We start from the raw sequence: 27,396 nt of genomic DNA, 5'->3' as shown, positions 1-27,396 counted from the left end.
ATTTTCACAAAATGGAAACGAAAATATATTTATTGTCAGTGAAGTGCACTGTGCTCAAGTCGAACACCGGTGTGTAGAAGAACATTCTGATTGATGTAGGAAACAAGAACCGTTGTTAATATTGTAATTTAATAGCATTTAATTGCAGTAATTTAAAACAAAACAACTCTCTACGACTTTAGCAGGGTTCTGCAATGAAAATCGCATTGTTACAGTGACCACAGAAGATGCTTCCTTTTTTATTATTTTTTTTTTATAGTAGAGCGAAACGCATGTGGCCGAAACAAGACTTTTATTATATTTACAAACTACGGTACGTAAGCTGTATTACTTGTATAACTGCGACTGCGCAAACGAGGCCTAGCAACAAAAAAGACAACATTTTTCTCTTTCATTCTTTTTGTAAAAATTAGAAGGTGGCCAATATACGAAATTTTAAACTTAATCAAAACTTTTAATCAAACGTAGCTGCCGTGTGTGGGAAGACGATATAGGATCAACGTCCTAGCAACGTCGTGGTCGTTAGAGGACAAGCTGTGAGTCAAAAGCAGAACGGTGGGAAACTGAAATAACTCAAAGCGAATGAGAGTAAAGTATGTGGAAAATATAAAAGGAACGTTTTCTAAACTCAGTTAGCACCTCTGGAGTATACTATGAATATGGACAGTCCTCTAGGCTATCCGAAAACCGAAAAGAAGAGAACCGCAGCGTTTGAGATGTGGTTTTGCGAAAGGAGTCTGATAATTACATGTATCCACAGTGTAAAAAACGAGGAGGTTCTCCGCGGAAGTATCAAGGAAGGTAATATACGAGGCCTGTACAGAAAGTAAGTTCCGATCGGTCGCTAAATAGAAAGCACAGTGAAAGTCAGAAACATATTATTTGCAAGAGTTATCTACACTTTCCAGATACTTTACATAGTCGCCGCTGTGACAGACATTTATCGGAGCGTTATACCAAATTTCCAACACCATCTTCGTAGAAGGCAGCCGCCTGTGCTTTCCGATAATTCTTTACGCTGGTCTATAGCGCGTAACCTGCGCCCAATTGTTGTCTTCTTATCCAGGGTTTCATGTGAACAGAGTTGATACTCAGGACGAGCAAAATAGGACTGTGTTGTGGCTCATCGAACACTTCCCATCGAAAAGGCTGCAGGAGCGTCTTCAGTGCCCCTACAGAGTGCGGGTGAGAATTGCCATTAAAGAAGGAAGTGCGGAGCAGTTGTGTTAGGTGGGCTGCATTCATTAAGACGAAGCCTCTCAGTGGGCCCTCCTACTTGGCGGGAGGCATCGTTGTTCTAGGCACCTTCACTCGCTCACAGTGCGCTCACAACTGAAAAGAGCGTCTTGATGCGATCGACGGTTATACTAGAGCCACTACCCAACACATCTGTGAAAAGCTTCATCTGGTTTTCACTGTGGGGCCCATTTCGCGACCGATAGGAATTTACTTTCTGGACAACCCTCGTGTATGGGAACTCTTACTAGAAGAAGGGACAAGAGGACAGAGCATGTGTTAAGGCGTCAGGAATAACTTCCTTTGTACTAATGGATACGCAGTGGCAGAATTTGTTGAAGAAGACAGAGGTCAGAATGTTGTTATGGTGGTCTTCAGTCTTGATCCAGCTCTTCACCCTACTCTATCCAGTATTAGCCTCATCGTCTCTGCATAGTTGTTGCAAAGTGTATCTATTTGAACTAATGTACTGTATTCAAGCCTTGGTGGCCCTATGCAATTTCACCCTCCACACTTCCCTCTATTAGCAAATAGATGATTCTTTGATTGCTCAGGGTATGTACTATCCTTGATCCCTTCTTTTAGTTAGTTGACGCCATAAATTTCCTTCTTCATTGGTTCAATTCAGTACCATCTCATTATTCCAACGTTCTTGTGTAGCTCCACATTCCAGAAGCTTGTATTCTTTAATTGTCTGAGTCCATGTTTCTCTTGTCCTCCATGTTTCACTTCCGTGCAACGCTACACTCCAATACCCTCAGGAAAGACTTCATAACACTTAATTTTATTTTCAATGTTAAGAAATTTCTATGTTTCACAAACGCTTGTCTCGCTATTGCCAGTCTGCATCTTTACAGTCTCTCTACTTCTAAGCCGCGCGAAGTGGCTGGGCGATTTGAGGCGTCTTGTCACGGACTCCGGGGTCCCTCCCGCCCGAGATTCGAGTCCTCCCTCGGTCATGGGTGTGTTTGTGTTGTTCTTAGCATAAGTTAACTTAAGTAGTGTGTAAGTCTAGGGACCGACGACCTAAACATTTTAGTCCCTTAGGAATTCATACACATTTGAACATTTTCTCTACTTCTATCATCACAATTCATTTTTCAGCATAAATAGAAAATCTCATCAACTACTTGTACTGACTTATTTTATAAACCTAATTCTTTCATCGTCATCTTATTTAATTCTAATACATTCAATACACTTGTTGATGTTCATTTCAAGTATGCTTCTCAACAAATGATATTCCACATCTTTTGCCATCTCCGGTTGAACTAATTTAATTGTAGATCTCAGAGTTGCAAATTATTCTCTGAACTTCAATCCTTTTTCAAATTTCTCCTTGTATTTCATGGATGTTTGTTCAATTTACAGATTGTAGAAGACTGGGGATAAGGTAAAACTCTGTCTCACTCAGTTCTCAATGTGTGACCGAGCGAGGTGGCGCAGTGGTTAGCACACTGGACTCACATTCGGGAGGAGGACGGTTCAGTCCTACGTCTGGCCATCCTGATTTAGGTTTTCCGTTATTTCCCTAAATCGCTTCAGGAAAATGTCGGGAGCCCGCATCTCGTGGTCGTGCGGTAGCGTTGTCGCTTCCGACGCTCGGGATGCCGGGTTCGATTCCCGGCGGGGTCAGGGATTTTCTCTGCCTCGTGATGGCTGGGTGTTGTGTGATGTCCTTAGGTTAGTTAGGTTTAAGTAGTTCTAAGTTCTAGGGGACTGATGATCTAAGATGTTAAGTCCCATAGTGCTCAGAGCCATTTGAACCATTTGAAAATGTCGGGATGGTTCCTTTGACAGGGCACGGCCGACTTCCTTCCCTAATCCGATGAGATCTATGACCTCGCTGTTTGGTCTCTTCCCCCAAATCAACCCACCAACCCTTCTCAATGTAAGGTTACTGAGAGCTATCGACACAGCCCTGGGGATTTCAGAAAGTTTTGTACAGGGTGATCTTACCGAGGCCATCTCCATGTACATACAGCGATTTCTTTTCTCCCACCCTAGATGTTATTCATATAAACCAACGGTAGCTGCTCTTACTACTTCTTAACAGTCAACAACAAGGCAATAAACTTGGTGCCACTCTGACACCTGGGTATCTTGTGCTGTTAAACACAAATGTACCAGATGGCTTCCCCTCTCATTTCGCTACAGAAACTATTATCTTCGTATTTTTTTGTGTCTAGTGTTTCCCAGAATACTAGCTTTCTGCAGAGGGCAGGGCACCGCGACACTGTGCTCTCTCATTGTGTGCTCGTGGCGCGTCCCTTCGGAGCCAGCGGACTGTCCATGTTAAAAATACGATTCAGTGGCTTACTGTCATTAAGGACACAAAACAGACGGTGTCTCTTTCACGGAATTCAGCCTGCATGCAATATACTCTTCTGAACTCTCTACTTGTTCTTCTACATTCCCTGGTGGTTGTTTGAAAAGGCGTAAAGTCCCTTTTAACGCCCGCTATCTGTTCTGCTCGGCCTGTATGTGTTCAACCTGTGCTCAATGAGACTCCTATTTACATTCAAACAGACCTCCAGAACAAGAGTGTCATATGGAAATCACAGACATTTATTTTAAGGGTGCTTGTACTCTCATTTGTAGTCTGTGGTTAATTTAGATTGTCTAAACATAATTATCGTTATTCATTTGTTATATTGAACGATAGTTTTAGCAAAAATGATCGCATAGCATCAACCATTGCTTCATTTTAACTGCTTCGACTCTTATAACTGCAGTCTGGCTTCTCAAAGTAGCAGATAATTTTATCCTTCTTGCTAACTTGAGAATTTTAATATGTGTACTTCAGCTAACTGCGACAAAAACTGCTTCTAAATCTATACATGACACAAAAAAAGGATGGCCTCTCTTCAACCCATCTTCTATGATAAGTCATAGATTCAATATTGCCTCGTGTATTCCTTGTATTTCTCACCAATATGTCCCTTCCACCATTCATATTACCCTTTTTCCTTATTACTGACTTGCCATCTGAGCTCTTGTTATTCACACAGCTACTTCTTTTCCCTCCAAAGGTCTCTTCATATTTCTTACTGCTGACATATTTTTTCTGTTAGTCACCCTTGCATCTACAGGTAGGCATTTCTCCTCTAGCCATTCCTGCTTTCCCATTTTGCACTCTCAGTCAATCTCATTTTTAGATGTCTGCGTTTCCTTTCAATTGACTCACTTACTCAGTTTTTATTTTCTCCTATCATCAGTTAAAATTAATATCCCCTGTATTACTCACAGATTTCTTTAATAATGAACAATCTGCTGAGTTCACTATTCCTTATCTCAGAGCTACCCACTCGGATTTAATTGTATTCCTTTTCCGTATTTCAGCCAATCATTGCTTAATGCTCCCTTTGTAACTGCCAACAACTTCTGGAACTATCATCTTGTACATATCCTGTCTCCAAAGTATCCAAACTTTCTCTAATTTCGTCAGTTTCAATATTCCATTTGAAAGGGACTGTTGTAGTGGAGCTGTGGGCATATTGGGACAAACCGCACATTGTTCTCCTTATGTAAACAATGATGTCACTTGACCTTGACCCTTACGTAAATAAATCGCTTACATGTGGCCGTAGGCTATGTTTATGCAAGTGTAATTTATGACCATAGTGTAAACACACTAGCCACTTGTGCTTTTTCGAGTTCCCCCTCCATCACTGCTATTGAAATAAAACATGGCTGCTGGATGTCAATCTGGCTGAAATTTACGACCACTTTCAAGCCCCGACCTTCCCCCTCTCTTACTCCCAACCCCTTTACTCTTATTTTCCTACTGGCTAAAAACCTTAAGGGAAATTCAAATGGGTGTTATTCTATTGCCTGAGTTACTATAATTTAATGATATCATGGCTGCCCAGTAGTATTTTCAGCAAGCACTCCAACATATTACCACTTTCCATTTCTATTTACCGTTTTCTGACAATTTGTTAAAATTTTGAATCTATTTGTTATATATTTCGGTCAGTTTCTTCCAGAAACACATTTACATTTCGTAAACCATATTCAGTACCTTCAACATTGTCAATGATGTAAGGTTCCAGCAATATTTCAGCCAAAATCAGAAGGCGTTTCATTGATATCACTTTCGCATGAAATCGATTGAATCTCGTTGAACCACGGAAGTTCTTAGTCTGCCAGTAATCTAGTCTTCACCTGTCAGTGATGTGAGAAGTCACCAGAAACGACATGCGGTTCGGATTCCTCGTTGGTCTGTAGGTGATCTTCCACAGGTTGGAAAACTGGGATAAGTTAAGGACACGCAACTTTCCGAAGTAGCGTCTAGCTGAAAGACTTGCACTCACTCATTCAGCCACATGCAGTTACTATATTAAAACAAAACAGGCTTTTCTCAGTTTATCGATAGCTACTTTAATTTAAAACCAGCGACCTTGGGCAGTGTCGCCCATTTTCAAATAGATCTAGTAGTTAAAAGTAACGTGTACTAACGGAATATTACTGAGTGTATGACAGTGAGCCAATAGTCCCGTGGCAACAGATTACTCTGTAGCAACCATATATGGTCTAAAAATTGGCGCCACTGCCAAAACAGGTAATTTGGTAATCAATATAGTGATCGACTTACAGAAAATATGACTATTTTGTATAAACAAGGATCGTGAGTAGCTCCTTGTGTCGTCCAGTTCTAATAAATCAATGATTAATGTATTGAATTTCGAGGTTTTCTTTCTGTTTAGTCTTTATTTTGCTTTATTTGTTTTCGTAACACAATGCAAATGCTCCTTGAGGTCTTTTGGTATTTTGGCTTTGAGTATTTTTCCACAAAACAGGCCAGATAACCGAAAGGGGAAAATAGTTTCGATTTTACAACACCCAGGAAAAGAAATGGCTTACGATAAGAATAAAAACTGATGTAACATTTTTCATAAGATAATCTTATTGATATAGTAAAATTTTTTCTCTACTGAAGGAAAAAATCCATTGTTTTTGACGTTGTTTGATGCATACATAAATAATCTGATCGATATGATGAGCAGCAATCTGCGGCTGTTTGCTGATGATGCTGTGATGTACGGGATGGCGTTGTTGAGTTATTGTACAAGTGGTACAAGATGATTTAGACAAAATTTCTAGTTGATGTGATGAAGCGCAGCTTGCTGTAGACGCAGAAAAATGTACGTTGATGCAGATGAGTAACATAAATTACCCAATAACGTTTGAATACAGCAGTAGTATAGCACTGCTTGATACACTGATTAAATATCTAGGTTTAACGCGGCAAAAGCGATATGAAATGGAATAAAGAAGTAAGGACAGTAGAAGGGAGAACGAATGCTGCAGCTTGATTTATTGGGAGAATTGTAGGAAAGTGTAACTCGTCTATAAAGTGGACCACATATAGAACACTATTGCAACCCATTGTTGAGTGCTGTTCGAGTGTCTGCGATCCCCACCAGGTCGGTTTAAGAGAAGACATCGACACAATTCACCGACAGGTTGCTGTATTTCTTGCCGGTACGCGAGTATTACGGAGGGAGATGCTTCATGAACTGAAATGGAAATCCCAGAAGGAAGAAGACTTTTTTGTAACGAAACACTGACGAGAAAATTTAGAGAACCGGCATCTGAAGTTGAATGCTGAACGATTCTCCTGCCACCAACGTACATTTCGTGTAAAGACCAGAATGATGTTCTTACTCTTGCTTTTATGGCCCCACAAACCACAGACGGTTTTGGCGTCATCAAGTAGCGTCCTCCACAGCCTTCTGTCCTTGGCAACTTCATCCTGTACCTGAAGATTCTTGGCTACCTGGCCTCTCCGTCTTATTTTCGATCTCTCTAAAGGCCTTCACCCTTTGCTGTTTTTCTCTGACACCTCTCTCAATCTCAATCCCTCCTCTTTTCAATAGACATGTCCGGCCCATCTAGGTCTTCTGGTTTTGCCTTCCGCAACAATATCTGATTAATTATATACGTTCTCAAGCGCTCTGTTCTTTCACATTCACCAGTCTCCTCCCTCACAAATTTGTCAAAAGATCCTCAGTGGGGTTTTACATTCGAAAACCTTAATCTTTCTACCTGCATACTAATCCGTTCTCCAAATTTCTAACCCATATGGTAATACTAGTCAGTTTTATATATCCTTATTTTGGTTCCCCCTGATAAAATTTCGGGTGCAGTAGTTTGTTGGGTGAATGTGATGCTTTGGATGCTGCTTTCATCCTCGCCTCTGTTCCTTCTTGCTCACCATTTTCGTTATTTACGACAGTCCCCGGATATTTAAACTCTTCTGCTTCAAACACGTGGTCATCAATCTGTACGATTTACCGCCTTTTTGTCTTATAATTCCTATCTACCCTCATAAAATTTGTGTTCTAACCATTCGTGTCTAATCCAAATTCCTTTGCATTTAGAAATAGCTTTTTTTTTGCCATGATTTTCAGGTCATATCGATTTTCAGCGATTAATGCTACACCATTTGTGAAGGCCAGTACACCATTTTTATTCCTAGGTTAATCCCATGATCTGCTTCACTTACTACATCCATTGCTTCTTGCGTTACTAAAATGAACAGGAGTGGTCGTATTCCATCTTCTTGCCTGTCTCCTGCCGTATGTCAAAAGATATTCAGTGCTGTCCATCCACTTTCACTGTCCCTTTTGAGCCTTCCATTGTAACTTTTACAAGATACGTAATCTTCTTCGTTATTTAAAACTTTTGCATTTCTCCCAAAAATTCGTCTATTCAAGCTATCGTAAGCTTTCTTGGAATCAACGATCAGTACTGCCGTTGCCTTTTTATATTCCCGATATTTTAAAATGGCTTGTTTCAGTATAAATATCTGATCAGTTGTAACCTTCCAACTGTTTATTTCCGTAACCTCGGAAGAAATGGTGACTGACCTCTCAATAAAATTGTGGCTCATATATATAATCTTTCAATAATTAGCTGATTGTGAATCTAAACTGGAAAATCTAGACGTCAGCAAGGCAGCGTCATGGCCCTGAAAAGTCATTCTGAATAAACTGAAGATTCTTACCTCAATTATTTCGCCGGATAACGCGGATATATCGGCTCCTATAAGAAATTTTTCTGGCACAGCCCAGTGCAATGCTGCTCACTAGATTTTGTTATGTATAAAAAAAACTGATTTTTCTTTACGATAATTGGCATGACTATGGATAAGAGAAGATAGTAAAAACTTTAAATTCAGATGAATGACTGTCATAACTTATCTTTATAAGAAAGATTATTATTGAAAAATTATTTAAATGTGACTTTGATATAACAGTAGTGCAAAATGAGTTGTTGCAAATTACATATGCGCGCGGCAACAAATAATAATAATTTTTGCTTTTACCTTATACTACATCACTCAGGCACCGCCATCCTTCTACACAACCGGCCTTGGTAATTCCATACAGGACACAAGTGCTCTCTGTGAGCTATACGACTAGACAACTGCTCTCTACGAGCGACCTGACCCAGCCGCCCGACTACGAGCTACTACTACTACTGCTGCCAACACTGCTCCCTGGTCTGCGATTCTATTGTAACTTATACATCGCAGGCAGCGCGTGAGAAATCCATCGAAGTTACATCTGCTCGAGTGCGCTAGCAATAAATTCCTTAGTCACGGACCTCTTACTCAGTGGTGGATTGGTACTTCAAAAATTCATCTTGTTTCTCATCTGTTATCTCTCTTAAATATGATTTCAATCTTTTCAAGAGAATCTTGGATAGCAATTTCTAGGCTGTGCTAATTAATGAGATGCCTCTACAATTTCTCCATTTCTTCTTACCTCTCTTTTTATGGATTTGTACTGTGACGTTTCTTTCCACCGGATATAATTCTTTTTTGTTCCCAATGTTGGTCACAAGTTTGTGTGATTGTCTCGCAATTGTATCCCCTCTCTTCTTAAATAGTTCATCCTATTCCATTTTTCCCTGAAGTTTTGTCGTTATTTAATCTTCTAATGGCGACTACAGTTTCTTTCAATGTCGGCGGTGCAGCTAAACGCTCTACGTTCTGTTATTTACACTGAGGTGACAAAAGTCATGGGATAGCAATACACACATATACATATGGCTACCTCGTACAAAAGGTAGAAAAGGGCAGCACATTGGGGGAGCTGACATTCGTACTCAGGTGATTCATGTGAAAAGACTTCCGACGTGATTATGGCTGCACAACAAGAATTAACGGACTTTGAACGCGTAATGGTGGCTGGAGCTAGACCCACGGGACATTGAGTGTCGGATACATTGGTGAATTCAATATTCCGAGATCCACAGAGTCAAGAGTGTGCCGAGAACATCAAATTTCAGGCATTATCTCTCACCATGGACAACGCAGTGGCCGATTACCTTTTCTTAACGAACATGAGAAGCAGGGTTTGCATAGAGTTGTCAGTGCTAACAGACAAGCAACATTACGTGAAATAGCCGCGGATACAGTGTAGGACGTACGACTAACGTGTGCGTTAGTTTAGGGCAGTGTGGTGAAATTCGGCGTTAATGGTCTATGGCAGCAAACGACTGACGCAAGTGCCTTTTCTAATAGCTCGACAACGCCTGTAGCGCCTCTTCTGAGCACCTGACCATATCGGTATGGTACCAGACGATTGTAAAGGGTTCCAGTGTTGCACAGACACTGGGAAGCCATGCACCCAGGTTCTCCTTAATGGCATGGGCTGTGTGTACATGGAATTGACTTGTTTGTCTGGTACAATTGAACATATCATTGACAGAAAAGCGTTATGTTCGGTTACTTGGAGATCATTTTCAGCCATTCGTGGACTTCATGTTCCCAAACAGCGACGAAATTTTTGTGGATGGCGTTGCTCCGAGTCGCCGGTTCAAAATGGTTCAAATGGCTCTGAGCACTATGGAACTAAACTTCTAAGGTCATCAGTCCCCTAGAACTTAGAACTACTTAAACCTAACTAACCTAAGGACATCACACACATCCATGCCCGAGGGAGGATTCGAACCTGCGACCGTAGCGGTCGCTCGGTTCCAGACTGTAGCGCCTAGAACCGCACGGCCACTCCGACCAGCGGGACATAATCGAGAGGTCAGTTCGTGCACAACATCTTGCACTGGCAACTCTGTTTCAAACATGGACGTCTGTAGAGGTAGCATGGATGAATATTTCTGCGTGGGACTTCCAACGGCTTGTTGAGTCCAAACTACGTCGCGTCGCTGCAGAGCTAAGCCTGGCACAAGAAAGTCCGACACCATATTAGGATATATGCCATGACTTTGGTCACCTCAGTGTTTGTTGTTCCTTCATTTCTGTTCTTCCATTTTCAACATTTAAAAGCTCCTCAAAATATTCCAACCAAATTCCCGTATCTTTCGCTCTTTCCGAAAAACTATTGTCTATATGCCTCTGTACCAGACCTAACTTTTCTTGGAAAGGACCACGAAGATAGAGAAATTACTGCTCGTATGGGGGCGTACACCTTTCCTCGCTCTATTTGCGAGTGGAACAGGAAAGTAAATGACTAGCAGTGTCACAAAGTATCCTACGCCATGCACCAACGCTGGCTTTCGGGGATAGGCAAAATAATGTGAAAATCTGTACTTAATTGGGAATGTTATATTAATAATGGGTTGGACTCCCGTTTGCCTGTAATACAGCTGCGATTCTTCTTCGAATACTGGTATATAATGATAGTATAGTATACAGAATAATGTTATGCCACTCTTCGATCAGAACGTCTTCTAACTCCTTTAGTGACGAGGGAGGCGGAAATATGCTCCCGAGTCTGCCCTCCAATTCCACCCATAACGGTTCGATAATGTTCAATACCGGGGACTGAGCTGGCCGGGGAGGACGCTTCAGTTGAGCTGCATGCTTCTCATACCACGATTGTACTGTCCTGGCTACGTGAATGGGTGCACTGTCGTCCTGAAATACGGAATAATTGTTACCCACACTATCAGACTTCCATCTCCAAGCTTAACTGCCGGAATCAAGCAATCAGGATGGTATGCTCCTTTTGGCGTTCTCCAGACATAAAACAGGCCCGATTTTGGAAATAACGAAAACGTTGACTCGTCGGACCATATGACGTGTTTCTACCTATTAGCCGTCCAGGATTTATGCCCTTGATACCGTGTTTTACGCTTCTTTGCGTAACTTGTCGTCACTAATGGTTTCGGTCTGGCAGCTCGTCCATGAATATTCGCTTTAAGGAGTTCTCGGCGGGCATTGTTGATAGATACAGGGTCTCGAAGATGGCTATTGACCTCTGTAGTCACTTCAGCCGCCGTAGTTTCTTGTTGTTTTGACACAATTCGTGTTAGCGTACGATGATCTCTGTAATTTAGTTTTGATTTGCGCCCATTATTACGTTTACATGGAGACGTCTTCCCATGTTTTGTGTAGGCTGTCATGACTGTTGAAACAGTTGGTCTTGAAACATTCAATAACTTGGCTGTCTTGGTTGCTGATGATCCAGCTGATCGTGTCCCCACAATCTGCCCTCTTTGGAACTCTGTTTGATGTTTCATTGCACGTCGACCTCCGCCTCTGGATGCAAATACAAGGTGTAGACTATTTCGTAAACAACCTACACTGATGCCTAGTCCGTACAGAACATGCACAGTCCAGCGCGACACGTGCCTTACCTGGTTGTTGATCGTCATACGCAACTGTCCCATTCCTACCACTGTTTACATGTCCGCCCCCGGTAGCTGATTGATCAGTGCGACAGAATGTCAATCCTTAGGGCCCGGATTCGATTCCTGGCTGGGTCGGAGATTTTCTCAGCTCAGGGACTGGGTATTGTGTTGTCCTGATCATCATCATTTCATCCCCATCGGCGCACAAGTAGCCGAAGTGGTGTCAAATCGAAAGACTTGCACCCGGCGAACGGTCTACCCGACGGGAGGCCCTAGTCACACTGTTCACATTATTTTGCCTATCCCCTGTATGTAGATTTACCTTAACAGTTAAAAATAAAAGGCTCTTTTCACTGTTTGACATGTTTGTATGCCCAATCAAATAAATGTCTACGTACTAAAATTTTTCGATGTCACTTCTCAACAGTTTTACTTACAAAGTTTGTCGAGAACGCCCGTTATGAACTTTTAGTGCCATTAATAAACTTTATAGCCGTTAGTTTCTTAATTCTGATACTAAATTAACGATCTTCTGTATCACAGAAGGTACGTCTGTATCCCATTGCCATTCCTTACCAAGTGACACAGGCATAAGGGAGATGTGGAAAGGGGGGGGGACTGTTTTTTTGGGGGGGGGGGGGAGAGACCAGACAGCGAGATCATCGGTCAAATTGTATTAGAGAAGGACTGGGAAGGAAGTCGGCCGTGCCCTTTCAAAGGAACCATCCCGGCATTTGCCTGGAGCGATTTAGGGAAACCACGGAAAACCTAAATCAGGATGCCCGGATGAACCGTTGTCCTCCCGAATGCAAGTCCAGTGTGCTAGCCACTGCGCCACTTCGCTCGGTGGGATGTGGAAGTCCCATCTGGTGTGAGCACATCATTGTTAAGACTGTGACGTAGCGTTCCGTTCGGTGCTGTTCCGTTGACGTTCAGTACGTCAAATACGAATACACTATTTCGCTGATGAGACAAGCACACCGCACTGTCAAGCGACCGGATATCCTTCACACGTGTAGCGGAGAAAAACTGTGTCCCACGGATACCGAGACGTTACGGGGGGAATTACTCGCCCGTTCCCAGAACATCGGCCGCACTTTATTGCTGCTGCCAGAGCAACAAACGCATGTCCTCGTACGCCGCCACTCGTACGCTGCTGACGAACGGTAGCTTCAAAGCCGCGGCCGGGACGACGGAATAATAAAAATTGGACGTCAGCGCCGCTGTCGAGAGTCAACACAGGCGGTAGGCGCCGCCAGATGAGACGTGGCGGCGGCCGACAGAGTGCAGGCCCCGCCAGCGTAAACGGCGGCGCCTTTGATCGCCGCGCTTGTTTGACAGCCGCTCCAAACACCGGCCGGTTTACGTCGGCCCGTCTTCGCGGCCCCGCCGGCGCCCGTCGGTCGACGCGTTAGCGCCGCTCAAAGGCGCTCCGGCCCCGGATGAAAAGTCTGATGTAGCGGAACGAGGCGGCAGCGGCAGCGGCAGCGGCGGGCGATGATAACTCGCCGACCCACCGCCGCCAGCCGCGCACGACAAGTACGTCCCTTGTGTCACCCCTGCTCCCCGCTCTACTGTACTGCCCTGCGACGCATATGCCGTTACGACGTCTTTACGGCGTAATTTTTCCTCCATTTCTTCCGAGCCCATTCATCTTACTGCTAATTGTTTCGAGGGTTACCCATAAGGCCTACGGAATATCAGACCAGCTGTGTGGCTGGATTGAAGAGTTTTTAGCAAACAGAACACAGCATGTTGTTCTCGATGCAGAGACGTCTACAGCCGTTAAAGTAACCTCTGGCGTGCCACAAGGGAGTGTTATGGGACCATTGCTTTTCACAATATATATAAATGACCTAGTAGATAGTGTCGGAAGTTCCATGCGGCTTTTCGCAGATGATGCTGTAGTATATAGAGAAGTTGCAGCATTAGAAAACTGTAGCGAAATGCAGGAAGATCTGCAGCGGATAGGCACTTGGTGCAGGGAGTGGCAACTGTCCCTTAACATAGACAAATGTAATGTATTACGAATACATAGAAAGAAGGATCCTTTATTGTATGATTATATGATAGCGGAACAAACACTGGTAGCAGTTACTTCTGTAAAATATCTGGGAGGATGCGTGCGGAACGATTTGAAGTGGAATGATCATATAAAATTAATTGTTGGTAAGGCGGGCGCCAGGTTGAGATTCATTGCGAGAGTCCTTACAAAATGTAGTCCATCAACAAAGGAGGTGGCTTACAAAACACTCGTTCGACCTATACATGAGTATTGCTCATCAGTGTGGGATCTGTATCAGGTCGGGTTGACAGAGGAGATACAGAAGATCCAAAGAAGAGCGCTGCGTTTTGCCACAGGGTTATTTGGTAAGCGTTAGGCAGATGTTTAGCAAACTCAAGTGGCAGACGCTGCAAGAGAGGCGCTCTGCATCGCGGTGTAGCTTGCTGTCCAGGTTTCGAGAGGGTGCGTTTCTGGATGAGGTATCAAATATATTGCTTCCCCCTACTTATATCTCCCGAGGAGATCACGAATGCAAAATTAGAGAGATTCGAGCGCGCGCGCAGGCTTTCCTGAAGACGTTCTTCCCGCGAACCATACGCGACTGGAAAAGGAAAGTGCCCTCCGCCACACACCGTTGGGTGGCTTGCGGAGTATGAATGTAGATGTAGATGTAGTGAAGGCAAATTCCCCACACCTGCAAAAGGAAGGAAGGTGGGTTTACATCCTTATGGACGGAGCAATAGTTCGAATTGTGTCAAGGATGGGGAAGGAAATCGGTCGTGGTCTTTCAAAGAAACCATCCCGGCATGTCGCTGAAGCGAGTTAGGGAAATCACGGGAAACCTATATCTGGATGGCCAGACGCGGGGTTGAGACGTCGTTCTCCCGAAAGCGAGTCCAGCGTATCTGCAAAAGACGGCAGACCGCGATGTGTCGATGTTAAGTGCATACTGAAATGCTCCCTTCTTCCGCGTGGTTGACTACAGGCTGCGATAGCGTTAATGGCCTCTGAATGCGCAGCTCATAATGAATCCTGCATTGTCAACTCGGCTGAACGCGCTTACACAGCAGTTACGTTACGGACAGCTGCAGCAGCGGAAGTTTAACCTGCCTCGCTAAGGCCTGGTTCGCTGTGCACGACAAACCGGTATGTGACACATTTACTAATTGTACATAATAAGTATGTGATACACATTATGGAATGGAATTTGTATTCAGTCTTTCCCAGTCATAGTGATGGGCACACACACACACACACACACACACACACACACAGGTTCTTTTGCGGTGGAGGGGAGCGGGGCAAATGGGAACGCTAATTTTACCTAATGTGCCTTCTTATATTATAATATAAATACACATTCGATTAAACCTTTTAACAGATCAGAGAGGTGGACAAGAATTAATTTGTTGCTTTCATTCACGTTCAATGACTCATAAACTTGTTGACAGCTCAAATTTCCGGAAAATTTTCATTTAATTTATAGCAGTGTTACTAAAGTATCAGTCTCACATAGCATGCTGTAGAAAAACAAATACGGCGAAACATTCAGTGAAACTAAAAGGAGGTAACAAAGATATTTCTCTTGTATGATAAACTACGGCACTCAGACTGAAGACAAAGAAAGATAATTAGCTCAAACCTGTCCTTGGGTGATCTACTTTCAACTACACAGAAATCTTTATGCAACTGCAGATTTAGTAATGCTGTGAAACTGTTAACTATCTACTCTGCTTTATTAGAATTGAAGCCTCATATAGTTTCATGAGTCTTCCTTTGCTGTTTGTCATCAACTTCTTTGCACTTGGAACTTCTTTCACTTGACTTTCAGCCGCAATCAAGAATCAATAAAGTTTCGATGGCGTTTTGGTTCTGGAAAATGTCTGTTGTACCTGGTACAAGCCAAAACATTTCGGGGGAAGAGGCGCGTGCCCACTTCTTCCTCCTCACCCCCCCTCCCCCCCTCCCCCGCCCCCATCGCTCTGCGTGAGGTCCTGCATACTGACAAGAAGAAAAACCAGTGATACCGATCCACAGAATGGATAATATAACAGAACGCACCTTAAGGACGATTTACACCTTCTGTTGCTTTTACTTTATTAACAAAATGATGGAACAAACAAATCTAAAATGCCCATGGCAGGATGAACAGCGTTTTACACTTCGTTATACTGTAGCTAAAACACCGAGATAAGCTTGACAAGAAAGTAAATGTTCCATGAAAATTACAAATAAATTTACATTCCATCCACACACTTTTTGATTCAGATGTGTTAGTGTCACTGCCTTCGGCGCTGGAGTTGCTGTGTGTGGCTGCCAGACTGATGATTGACGAATCCATTATTTTATCCTTAACAACTTCTTTCCGTTAATCTTCTTCATACTATTTGTCAGTGTGACGTAAGCAAGCTGTCCAACCAGAAACCGTGATTTTGTCCGTTGCTTCAAGGATCAGCCTTTCAATGTCAGCTACTTTAAGCGCAACATTTTTATCTGCCGCTTATCTCCTCACGAGCGTCCACACCAGTACTATGGGATTATAACGGCAACGATAAGGAGACACTCGCACCACCCTGTGACCATGTTGCAGAGCCATGGAATCAATTTCGTATTTATTACTGCTGCCTTTTGAAACCTTAACGAGCTCCAATAACTAAACTCTTGTCTGTGTTTCAATATACCGTATATTATTACTTCGCAGCTATGAAACGATACCACTTATTCTTGTATTTGAAGTGGGAGGCCTGTCAAGAATGGTACAGTGAATAGTTTGCGACGTCCATAACAGTGACACAGCCTGGATGCAAATAAGGCAACAGCTCATACTGAAACCGTTCTCTAAATGTTTCTCCATTCGTTTCTGTTTGGTGTATGTAGTTGGTTTTCGATTTTGATCGGAGTACAAGTTTACTTTGAGGCATAAAACCCATAGCAGCGAAACTGGCGTTACATATTACAAGACATCGTCCTTTTCCCACTTGTAGCCATCACTGCCAAATGTAGATGATGGCGTGTGGTGGAGGAATGTTGGATGTGGAAACTGTCAGGATGCTCCATATTAAGGCTTGGAAGTAATCTTCAAGTGTTTTATTATTCCCAGCTACAGTTCCTCTCTGTCTACGTCACAGGGTCCCCCAATGCTGAGGACACCACTTTGCTGTCTGCAAAACAGCTTGGTGTGGAAGGGTTACCTCAGCGACCCATGCAACGTACTGTGGTGTGCCAGCCGTGTACAGCAGTGGAGTTTTGATGATGTCAGGATGCGTCGGCCGCCAACTCAGTGCCTCCGTCCCCGTTGCCTCAGCACCACTCGCAGGTAGGTGCAGGGCGGCCCACTGTGTGCTTCATCGCTGACATGTTTAAGATCGCGGCAACAAGTGTCTGCGATCCTACAGCCACATCTGTAGCCCTCGCCTCGGGTTCCCTCTGGCATGTGTTGGGAGCCAACAAGACTGCCCGCGGTAGCGAGTCGTCGAGTGGCCCGCCGCTGGCTGGCTACGGACCCTGCGTTGGCCTCAGAGAGTCAGACCAGTGATCCATCGTGGTCTGGAACGATGGCGCCCCATCTGCTGCTGCGTGTAGCCGGTGGTGTGACACGCTCCGCCGTCCAGTGTAACTTACTGTCAACAGGCCTGCACCTGGCTGTAACTTGTGCACTCAGAAATATTGCACCGAATCTAACTTCCTCCTATGTTAAATGGTCGTGCTGCTACACACTGGAATTTTCAAGCCACCTAGTCCCTCTCTTCTTTGCCAAATAAAATTTCTAGTGGGGTTTTGATTTACGCAAGTCTCGTCCACGCAATACACAGGAAAAGCCCACCCGATTAGCCATGTGGTCTAATGCTTTGCTTTCCGGGTGGGAAGGCATGCTGGTCCCCCGCACGAATCTGCCTGGCGGATTAGTGTCGACGTCCAGTGTGCCGTCCAGTCTGTGGATGGTTTCTAAAGCGGTTTTCCATCTTCCTCGGCGAATTCGGGCTGGTTCCCCTTATTCCGCCTCAGTTACATTATGTCGGCAATTGCTGCACAAACAATGTCTCCATATACGCATGCACCATAATTACTCTACCATGCAAACATTTGGGGTTACACTCGTCTGGTGTGAGATGTTATGGGGGGAGGGTGGGGGGTTCCACTGAGGGGTCAACTCGGGGCCGAACCACACAATAACCTTGGGTTCGGTGTGTGGCGGTGGTGGGGTGAGTCAAATGCTGTAGCCTGTTGTGGGGTTGTGAACCACTGAGGGCTGAGGTGGGGACGAAGCCTCTCTCTCGTTTCTAGGTCCCCAGATCAATACAATACAATACAATACAATGTGTTGAAACATTCCTTTCCATCTGACTTCATGTATTGTGCTTGGAAACGTCATCCTAGTGGCAGCAGTATCACTATGCTCCATTAAAAATTTCCGTCCGGCATTAGATTTCACACATTTCAATCCGACGTTCTTCAGTATTGTTTGCGACTGACCTTGCACTTCGTTCAAACCTAATAGCTTCACAAAAAACAGCCAGCAGTTCCGTTGCCGTGGGGAACTCGCCTCTTTGACAAAAATTCGAAAATCTTTCGACATAAGACATCTTGATCGAAGTCGTCGATTCCTGCTACCCTCTTTGGCACGCTATGTTTCTTTCCTGGTGATCGAAATTCCACATTTCCAGTTGCCCGCTGAGATAGCTTGGCTTCCTGCGTCTGACAGTTCGTACACCAGTATCGCCACAGGACGCTGCAGTGCATTCCTGCATCTTGCAGCGTTGCACACCGGCTCGCATGAGTCTGCCTCACGTTTGAAGAACGAGTACACTTCCAAAACAAGATCCCTTGCCTGCTTGTGAAATACTTGGCGCCTTCTAGGTGTTTCGGCCATTATGAGAAAACTCACAGAGGACACAGAATACCTCAGAAATCAGTCGATCATAGTTACGCGCACATAGGCGCAAAAGGAGGTTCAAATACGAGGGAAGTTAACATAGTACAGAACGCCGAAGCCGATTGAACGCTGATTGGCTATCTGCGCAATTATCTACTGCGCATCCCTGGCCCAGAGGCCATCAACGTTGTCACGAATTATAAGAACGCTGTTGCTCCCAATGGGATGATATACATAATTCAGCTACGTGAACGAACTTTCTTGTGCCAGAAAATACCGTCAGATTTTAATCGCTAATGACTACGAGACAAATTGTGCGTATAGGATGGTTGAGTCCGCAACGGACAGATCATGTCTGCACGCTGTTATCGCGCAGTATTTTTTTTTTCTTTGCCTGTGACGTCATAATAACTCTGTAGGCACTTGCGCGTCGTGGTTATGAATTACCTTTGTGCAAAGTTATCAACTGGTGTAGTGTGGAAACGCGTTTAACTAGAATATTGATTCGGGTGTCATTGTGAAGAGCTTGTGGAGCACTACTAGGACCCGAAGTGAGGCAATTAAAATATTCGTCGTAATGTAAGTGAAAATCGGCACTATATTCGTACAAAATAATTAAATCTGTCATCTCACATGACTCGTAAATATTCTCAGAATTACAGAAAACGGAAGGCAGAGGATACACTGCTTCGAAATGAATCCAAAAAGTCCAGTGCCTAGCGAATATGAGAACTATGGCAGCATCATAAACGAAATGAAATGACGGCGCAAATCGTTTACGTAAGGTTTACAGCCGGCAACGACAGTCCAAACTTGTGATTTAGCTTCTGTAACCATTATTAAAGTACATATACGTGCGAAAAGCTTCTTATGGATTTATTCCGACGTTTTCATGAAAACGCGACGGCGTGGGCCCGAACTACTTCCACAGAACACTGATCTTTCTCCTTTTCTTCTCTTTTTTAAATTTTTGTTCAAATGGTTCAAATGGCTCTGAGCACTATGCGACTTAACTTCTGAGGTCATCAGTCGCCTATAACTTAGAACTACTTAAACCTAACTAACCTAAGGACATCACACACATCCATGCCCGAGGCAGGATTCGAACCTGCGACCGCAGCGGTCGCGCGGTTCCAGACTGCAGTGCCTAGAACCGCTCGGCCACCCCGGCCGGCTAAATTTTTGTCTTTCGATTATTATCCATTCAGCCAGCTTTAGTACTTGAAAATCGACAACAGCGTATTACGCAAATTAAATGCTAAATTAAGCCCCAGATCTCCTCACACGTGAAACACTCGCACATTCCCTCTCTGTCTCTGTCTCTCTCTCTCTGTTCCACACACACACACACACACACACACACGCACACACACACAAAATATCTACATCCACATGCATAATCCGTAAGCCACCGTCCAGTGCACTATGGAGGGTACCTTATACCACTACTCGCACGTCTCTCTCTCTCTCTCTCTCTCTGTCTCTCTCTCTTTCTCTCTCTCTTCCACATACACACACACACACAAACACAGAATATCAAACATGTACATGCATACTCCGCAAGTCACTGTACGGTGCACTATGGTGGGTACCTTTTACCACTACTAGACAAGTTCATTGTTCCATTCGGAAATGGAGCGTGGGAAATACGAGCTTCCCTAAAAGCCCAAGTTTTTTTCTCTTCTTTCCTTCGCGATCCTCTCGCAAGATGTACATTGGTGGCAATAAAATCGTTGTGCAGTCTGCAGCAAGTGCGGGTTCTCTAAATTTTACCAACAGTGTTTGTGAAAACAATGTTTTCTTCCCTCCAGACATTGCCATGGAATTCAAGGAGAATTTCCGCAATACTCTATCGTTAATCGATTCTATACATTAAGAAAAGTAGCAATATGCCCCCAATTGCTGCAAGGTCTTCTATTAATCCTACCTGAGGGTATCCCAAACAGTCGAGCAGTACTCAAGAATGGGTAGCACAAATGTTTTATATGCGTTTTCCTCTGTAGATAAGTTTCACTTTCCTAGAATTCTCCTAATAAACCAAAGTTGACTATTCACCTTTCCCACAACCGACGTTATGTACTTCTTCCATTTCATATCGCTTTACGACTTTCGTCTAGGTATTTCATCCACATCACTATGTCAAGCAGCACATCACAAATACTGTATTCAAAGATTAGAGGCTTGTTTTTCCATCTCATGTGCTTCAGCTTGCATTTTGCCACTTTCAGAGCAGGCTGACATTCACCATACTATATAAAAATTTTGTCGAATTCATCCTTTATTCTCCTACAGTCACTCAACGACGACTCTTTGTAAGTTCCACCTTTGATTTTCGTTGTTGCATGTAATTTACGATCCATTCAACCTAAGAAAGGAAGTTGGAGTTGACTCAAGCCTGGAAACATACCTGTAAATGGAATCAGTGTCATTTACAAAATAATAAAATGTTTTATATACCTCTTTTATTCTTTCTTTCCCAACATTCGTACTTTAATTTTTGAGCACGCGACGTCTGATATTTTAAAACATCAGAAGTTAATCAGGCGTAATTAATATATAATGTTTAAGCTTAATGTTACCTGTCGCTACGGTGATGGCTATAAACCATTTTCTGTGACTTTACGTTATCTTTACTCATCGGATTACTACATAATCTTCTATTAAAAATTTACGACATTATTTCTATCTACAGTGGAAAACGAAAAGGTGACGAGAAATGTGGCCCGCAGTGTGGGGAGGATTTATTCGATTTTGAAAAATCCGGCCTACGCTATCATTTTCTTTATTTAATTAAATTATTCTTTATTGTTTCAGCAAAAAACACATACACAAAGAAAAAGGAATTAAATTGTGACTGAAGTGAACTAAATTCGTGTTATCTGTGGAAACGTTTAAACTCATAATGCTGCTTGATTTAACTACAGCTCCTCCTTAGAATAGTTTTTCAAAGTCTTTGAGTTACACTTCCTGACAAAAAAAAGTGAACCACAATGAAGACGTAGTCGGATGTCAACGTTATTTCATAGATGTACACACCGTCGGCGGAAGGGTAAATTGTCTGCAACAGGTAGAACAGTCACCAGAATGCTTCGGTGTTATTTGCGTTCATTGTTGTTAGCAGGCCTGGTAGGTTATATAAGAGGCGTGAAAGGTGTTAAGTGATCACTGTGAAGGAAATGCAGATTCCGCGTACTCGTGTGAGACAGTGTTATGAGACAGTGACAGAGTTTGAAAGGGGCCTATTGCGGATCTCCGTTTGGCTAGGCTGACTGCCACATCGTGCACGAAACTCATCTTACACCCGTGAGATTTGCGCCTGCCAACCGAGAACATGTAACAGACTTCCAACAACGTTGTGTGTCTTCCCGCGCCACTGCTCGGAGAGTAGTCGCCACATCTGACGTCGTGGTATGGGGAGCCGTCAGGTATTAGTTCAAGTCGCAGCTGGGAGCGTTTGAAGGAACTCTGACGCCACAGTGCTACATTGCGGACATTCTGCTTCCTCTCTTGCTACTTCTGATGCGACAATATCGCGATGCCAGGATTCAACAGGTCAATGTTCGTCCACACATAGTATGTGTTTCTGCGGTCTGTGCGCTTGGTATTAAGGTATCCCCCTGGCAGGAAAATCCCCACGTCTGTCCCCGATGGAGTATATGGGGGACCAGATCGGACGTCAGCTCCGTCCCAGTGTCAGCATCCAGAATATGAAGGACCAGTTACAACAGTTGTGGGCCAGCTTGCCTCAGGAGAGGATTCAATACCTTTATGAAACCCATCACAACCGAATTACGAATTCGAGATAAAGATATTTTAAAAAAACTCATCGGCACTCGATATATCGAGAAAAATTATCGATATATCGGTACGTCAACGGGAATAGTCGACGTACAAGCAAAAAATAAATAAATAAATAATGTTAGCTGTACATTGCAAATGTACTGCAAACTTTAAGAGCTGTTTAGTTAAGTACTGATTTATTATTAGGTATTCTGAACGTCAACAAGCTGGCAGCCTGCTTATCCCCTCAGAGCAAAAATTTGAAGGAAGATGATGCACGTTCGCGCTTGGCGACAACTACTTTGCCAACTATGGTAACCGCAAGTAAGTGGCACACTAAAACGTGTACTTTGGGTCCGTCGTTCAGTTTCGTCACATATCGGATCTATCTGGAACACTTCATGTCGACCTCACTGTTTTTTTTTTCGTTTTTTTCATTTCTGCAAACGCCAGCGGCCTACCAGTTAGTTGTAGTGTCACAATTGCATGGTGAAGTTAAACGTTATAGTTTCTGCTGGTAGCGCCGAACGCCGATTAGGTCAGCATTTCCTCTCACACGTACCCGCCCGCAAAGACCAATCTTGTCGTTTATAATTTTGTTCAGCAGCTTCAGCATCTGAAGAGAGCAGAAATTAAATTCAGTTCTGTTTGTTGCCATAGATAGGCCTCAACGAATTCTAGCGACACGTGCAGTTGCTATGGTGAGGCAACAATTTAACAGCTGTTAGTTGGCAGCGAGCCGAACAACAGAGGAACGTGGGGGCGGACGGCTCACGACACGCAATCGGAAACCATTCTGCAACGGTTTGGTTTACAGCGGAACTCCGCTGTTGAGACGTTCGCCGTCTTCGAGCCGCCTACACGAAGAGTGAACGCGACGAAAGCACAATCGCGATACGTTCAGCATGTTCCACCTGTGAGTAACAGCAAACAGTTCAGTGGAACATACGGCTCCATCACGGCCACGAAACATTTCATAACACGCGGGTAAGGAGATAAGTTCTGTGTTGCTCATAGATGTTCTTATTTCTCAACGTAGCCACTTTTTGACCATTGCGCGTCATCCAAACCTTATTGTTGTGAGAATACTCCATTTTTGAAACTCCACTGTGGAAGCGAAAGTTCATCTATACATGGTGTCCCAGGAGGATTGCTCAGTATTCAGGGACATGACACGAACAATCAATTGAACCAAAAAGTTTCATATCGATATATGTGCTGTTTGGAATGGTATCTGAAGTCGGGCACGTTTATAAGGAATAGGAGTGGGTCCAAACTTGAAAGCTATGCGACTCTCTTTGCGATTTCTCTCCATTGCGTTTAACTGGCCACCAAGATCGCCAAATGCGCTAAAGGTTACGTTGGGGTATATTTTTATTGTGAACTGTACAACAGCTGTAGTACCATGTGCACGATAATGCTTAGAGGTGAATCTTTCAAAAATGCGTATTTCTGAATTAACACTTCGTAATACGCATTTTGTAATGTTTACTAACTGTTGTACATGTCTACATGTGTAAACCTGAGAATGTATTGAACGACACAGAAAAAATATCAATGTAATTAAATGTGCTCTGTCTCGGAAACCATTCGGACTTGGTTATATGCTCATATGAAGTTCTTTGCTTCACATGGTCGTTGCTGTCATATCGCTGAATATTGACTGTTCCTCCTGGGACACCCTGTACACAAATTGCACAACAACCAGACTGCAGTTGTAAGAATTGAAAGACATGACAGGAATGCAACATTTGAGTAGGGAGTGAGACAGGACTGAGGCCTCTGTGCGTAGCGTAAAGAAAACTAAACATTAATCTCGAGACGGTAATAAACGCAATACCAAGAAAAGTGTTTCTGAAATTAAAATTTGTTGATGTCGAATGTAAATTTTGGTATTAGGAAGTCTCTTCTGAAAGTAGTTGTCTGGAGCGTCACCTTGCGCACAAGTGTAGCGTGGACGATAAACAGTTCGTACATGATGAGAACCGAAGCTTTTGAAATGTGGTGCTGTAGAATAATGCTGATGATTAGATGGATATATAGAACAGCTAATGAAGAGATACTGAAACTAATTGGGGAGAAATGAAATTTATGGCACAACTTGATTAAAAGAAGGGAGTGGTAGCAGGAAACATCCTGTGGCATCAAGGAATCGTCAATATGGTAATGGCAGGAAGTGTAAGGAGTAAAAGTTCCAGAGGCTTCACTACAGTAAGAAGGTTCAAATGGATGTTCGTTGTAGTAACTATATGGAGATGAAGAGATTTGCGCGGAATAGACTAGCATGGAGAGCTGCGTCAAACCAGTCTGCGGACTGAGGGTCTCAAAAACAACAACATTAGCTCTCAGAAAATAAAATAAAAACTTCGAGGTTTGCCCATAGGGTTGTAACTCTGTAAGAGGTAGAGAAGGAATTGGAAGATCAGTTGACTGGAGTGGGTACCGTCTTGAAAAGATGTTATAAGATGAATATCAACCAAAGTAAAACAAGGGTAACAGATTTGTCAAACTTCTATTCTAATCGCGGTTTATAAATGATCTCTGATAATAATGACTTACATAAATTAACATTTGTTTAATTTAAGCAAGTGAGAACAGAAATTGTGGCCTTTCTTGGTAGAACCTTCCTTCTGATTTACAGATCGTTAATGTCAGTTTGTCCTTTCTTTTGCTTGATATTCGGCGTCCTAAAAAAAAAAAAAAAAAAGGTAATTGTATTAAACGTTGTTGATGCCATAGCGCGCCCAGTTTCCAGTGAATTTTACTCTCTCTTCGCGCCGTCAGAATTTTCTCACCCTGAGTAAATAGTACGAAACTACTGGGTATCTTTGATATTAAAAAGTAAATCCTTTTTAATAAGTAACAGTCCACACATTTTGTTTCATAGCAGCACCACGAAAAACATAAAAGTTTGTATATTGTTATCTTGCAGAAAGTGAGCACAGTATGGTTGAAATGGCTCTGAGTACTATGGGACTTAACACCTATGGTCATCAGTCCCCTAGAACTTACATCTACTTAAACCTAACTAACCTGAGGTCATCACACACATCCATGCCCGAGGCAGGATTCGAACCTGCGACCGTAGCGGTCACGCGGTTCCAGACTGAAGCACCTAGAGCAGAGTAAGACCGATACACAAGAAAGAAGAGGAAAACGAAATGTTACGAAAATTCTCCTGGTAAACTCAACAAGCTGCTGACTGTGTGGAATCAGATACATGCAGTCTTCATCATTTAGCAATAAAGACTGTGAGCTATGAGATTGCTCCTAAATAAGAGAACTTGAAACACGTATGTAACGTAGCAGCGATGGCGAGGCATTGTAGCATCTGTGACCAGAGAGTTTGCGCTTGACCGCGCGAGTGTTGCGAGCGGTTCTCAGTCTGTCAGTCAGTCGTTGCGAGTCTGTAGCTCTGTCTAGTTGAGAGCAGTACTCTGTCAGTAGTCGTCGCGTGCAGTACGCTAGTAGTCGTCATGCAGAGCGGTCGGTCAGTGGTAGCAGCCCAGTGGGATTGCGTGGTGTGGTCTGGAGACAGCACTGGTCAAGATGCTGAATGAGGTATACTGTTAATTAAGATAATCATCGGATAATGTAAAGTTTAAACTATTGTAACTAATTTTCAACAAGTGCCCCCAATAATAACTTTGATTTCAAAAGCAATTTTACATAAAATTTTCATTTAATTGAAGTAACTATTTCGTTCCACTTCCCCTAAACAAAAGTTTCAGTTTTCAATTAGATTACAAAAGAAAAAAAAAGGGAATATTATTATTTGCAATGCAGTTCCACCAAGCGGTGCGCAACAACAAGAGCAGAAATTTGACTAGGTGTTGCAATGAGGTAAGAATTTAATTTTGATTTTTGCACAGGGCCAAAGACCGATATTTCGGTTTAATTGAATCATTATTATCACTGAGATTTTCTTATCACTGAATGGACCTTAATTTTTATGAAGAACTTATACTTGAGTCAGATTGCGATTCTCAGTTTTATTGTCATTAAATTTAATTGCAGGGAGGTTACGTTTGGCTCCTATTCATTTATTATTTCTGTCTTTAAAATTTCAGTGGAGAGATTACACTTAGCGCAATGTCCATTGGCATTCCTAAATAATATTTCTGTCATGTAAAATTTTGTGGGGAGGTTACACTTGGCGACCCTGCCAGGATCGAATTTCGTTGAGAGTCTTTTGAGCAACAGTCAGATATCTGCTCTTATTTGCTTAGATATAATTAGGATTTGGCGCTACGCTTTTATTAACTTGTGACTTTCTTTCTACAGGTCAACGGCAATTCGTTGCTCTGTTGTATTTGTGTGTTCCTTTTGCATTGTGCTTATTTATTTTCTGAAAAATTGTGACTATTGTAAAAATGCCGCGAAAGACTGTGAATAGTGTATCGCGAGGTATTATGAATGAAATTACCGACTCAAACAACTTTACCGATAGGACATATGATACGCAGTGTAATGATGACAATCCTGCGTTCACTAACAATCAGTGCATTCCAACCACTAGTGATGACTTTTACCTTAATGATGAACAAACGAACTCAATTGTCTCGTCTGTTAACTTGACGACAATTGATGACGCGGAGCGGTCTATAGTAATGAGCGCTGCCGAGCTTAACACACCCGATTTAGAAAATCTAAGTAATGTACAGACAAATTTTTCGAATGGAAATGGTCAGTGTAGTGAGAGTATGACGGATCCATTTAATTCCGAAATAATGTCTGACAGTGTACATCCGACTGATAATCCTTTTTGTAAGTTGCAGAATGACCAAATGGTCACACAAAGCGTGATAATTACATGTACTCCATCACAGAGTACTGAGAATGCGACAGCTACTTTAAGTTTGGATCAATTTATGACAATAATGCTACAGTTTAAGAA

Source organism: Schistocerca serialis, chromosome 5, assembly GCF_023864345.2.
Source record: "Schistocerca serialis cubense isolate TAMUIC-IGC-003099 chromosome 5, iqSchSeri2.2, whole genome shotgun sequence".
NCBI lineage: Eukaryota > Metazoa > Arthropoda > Insecta > Orthoptera > Acrididae > Schistocerca > Schistocerca serialis.
This window is presented reverse-complemented; position numbering follows the sequence as displayed.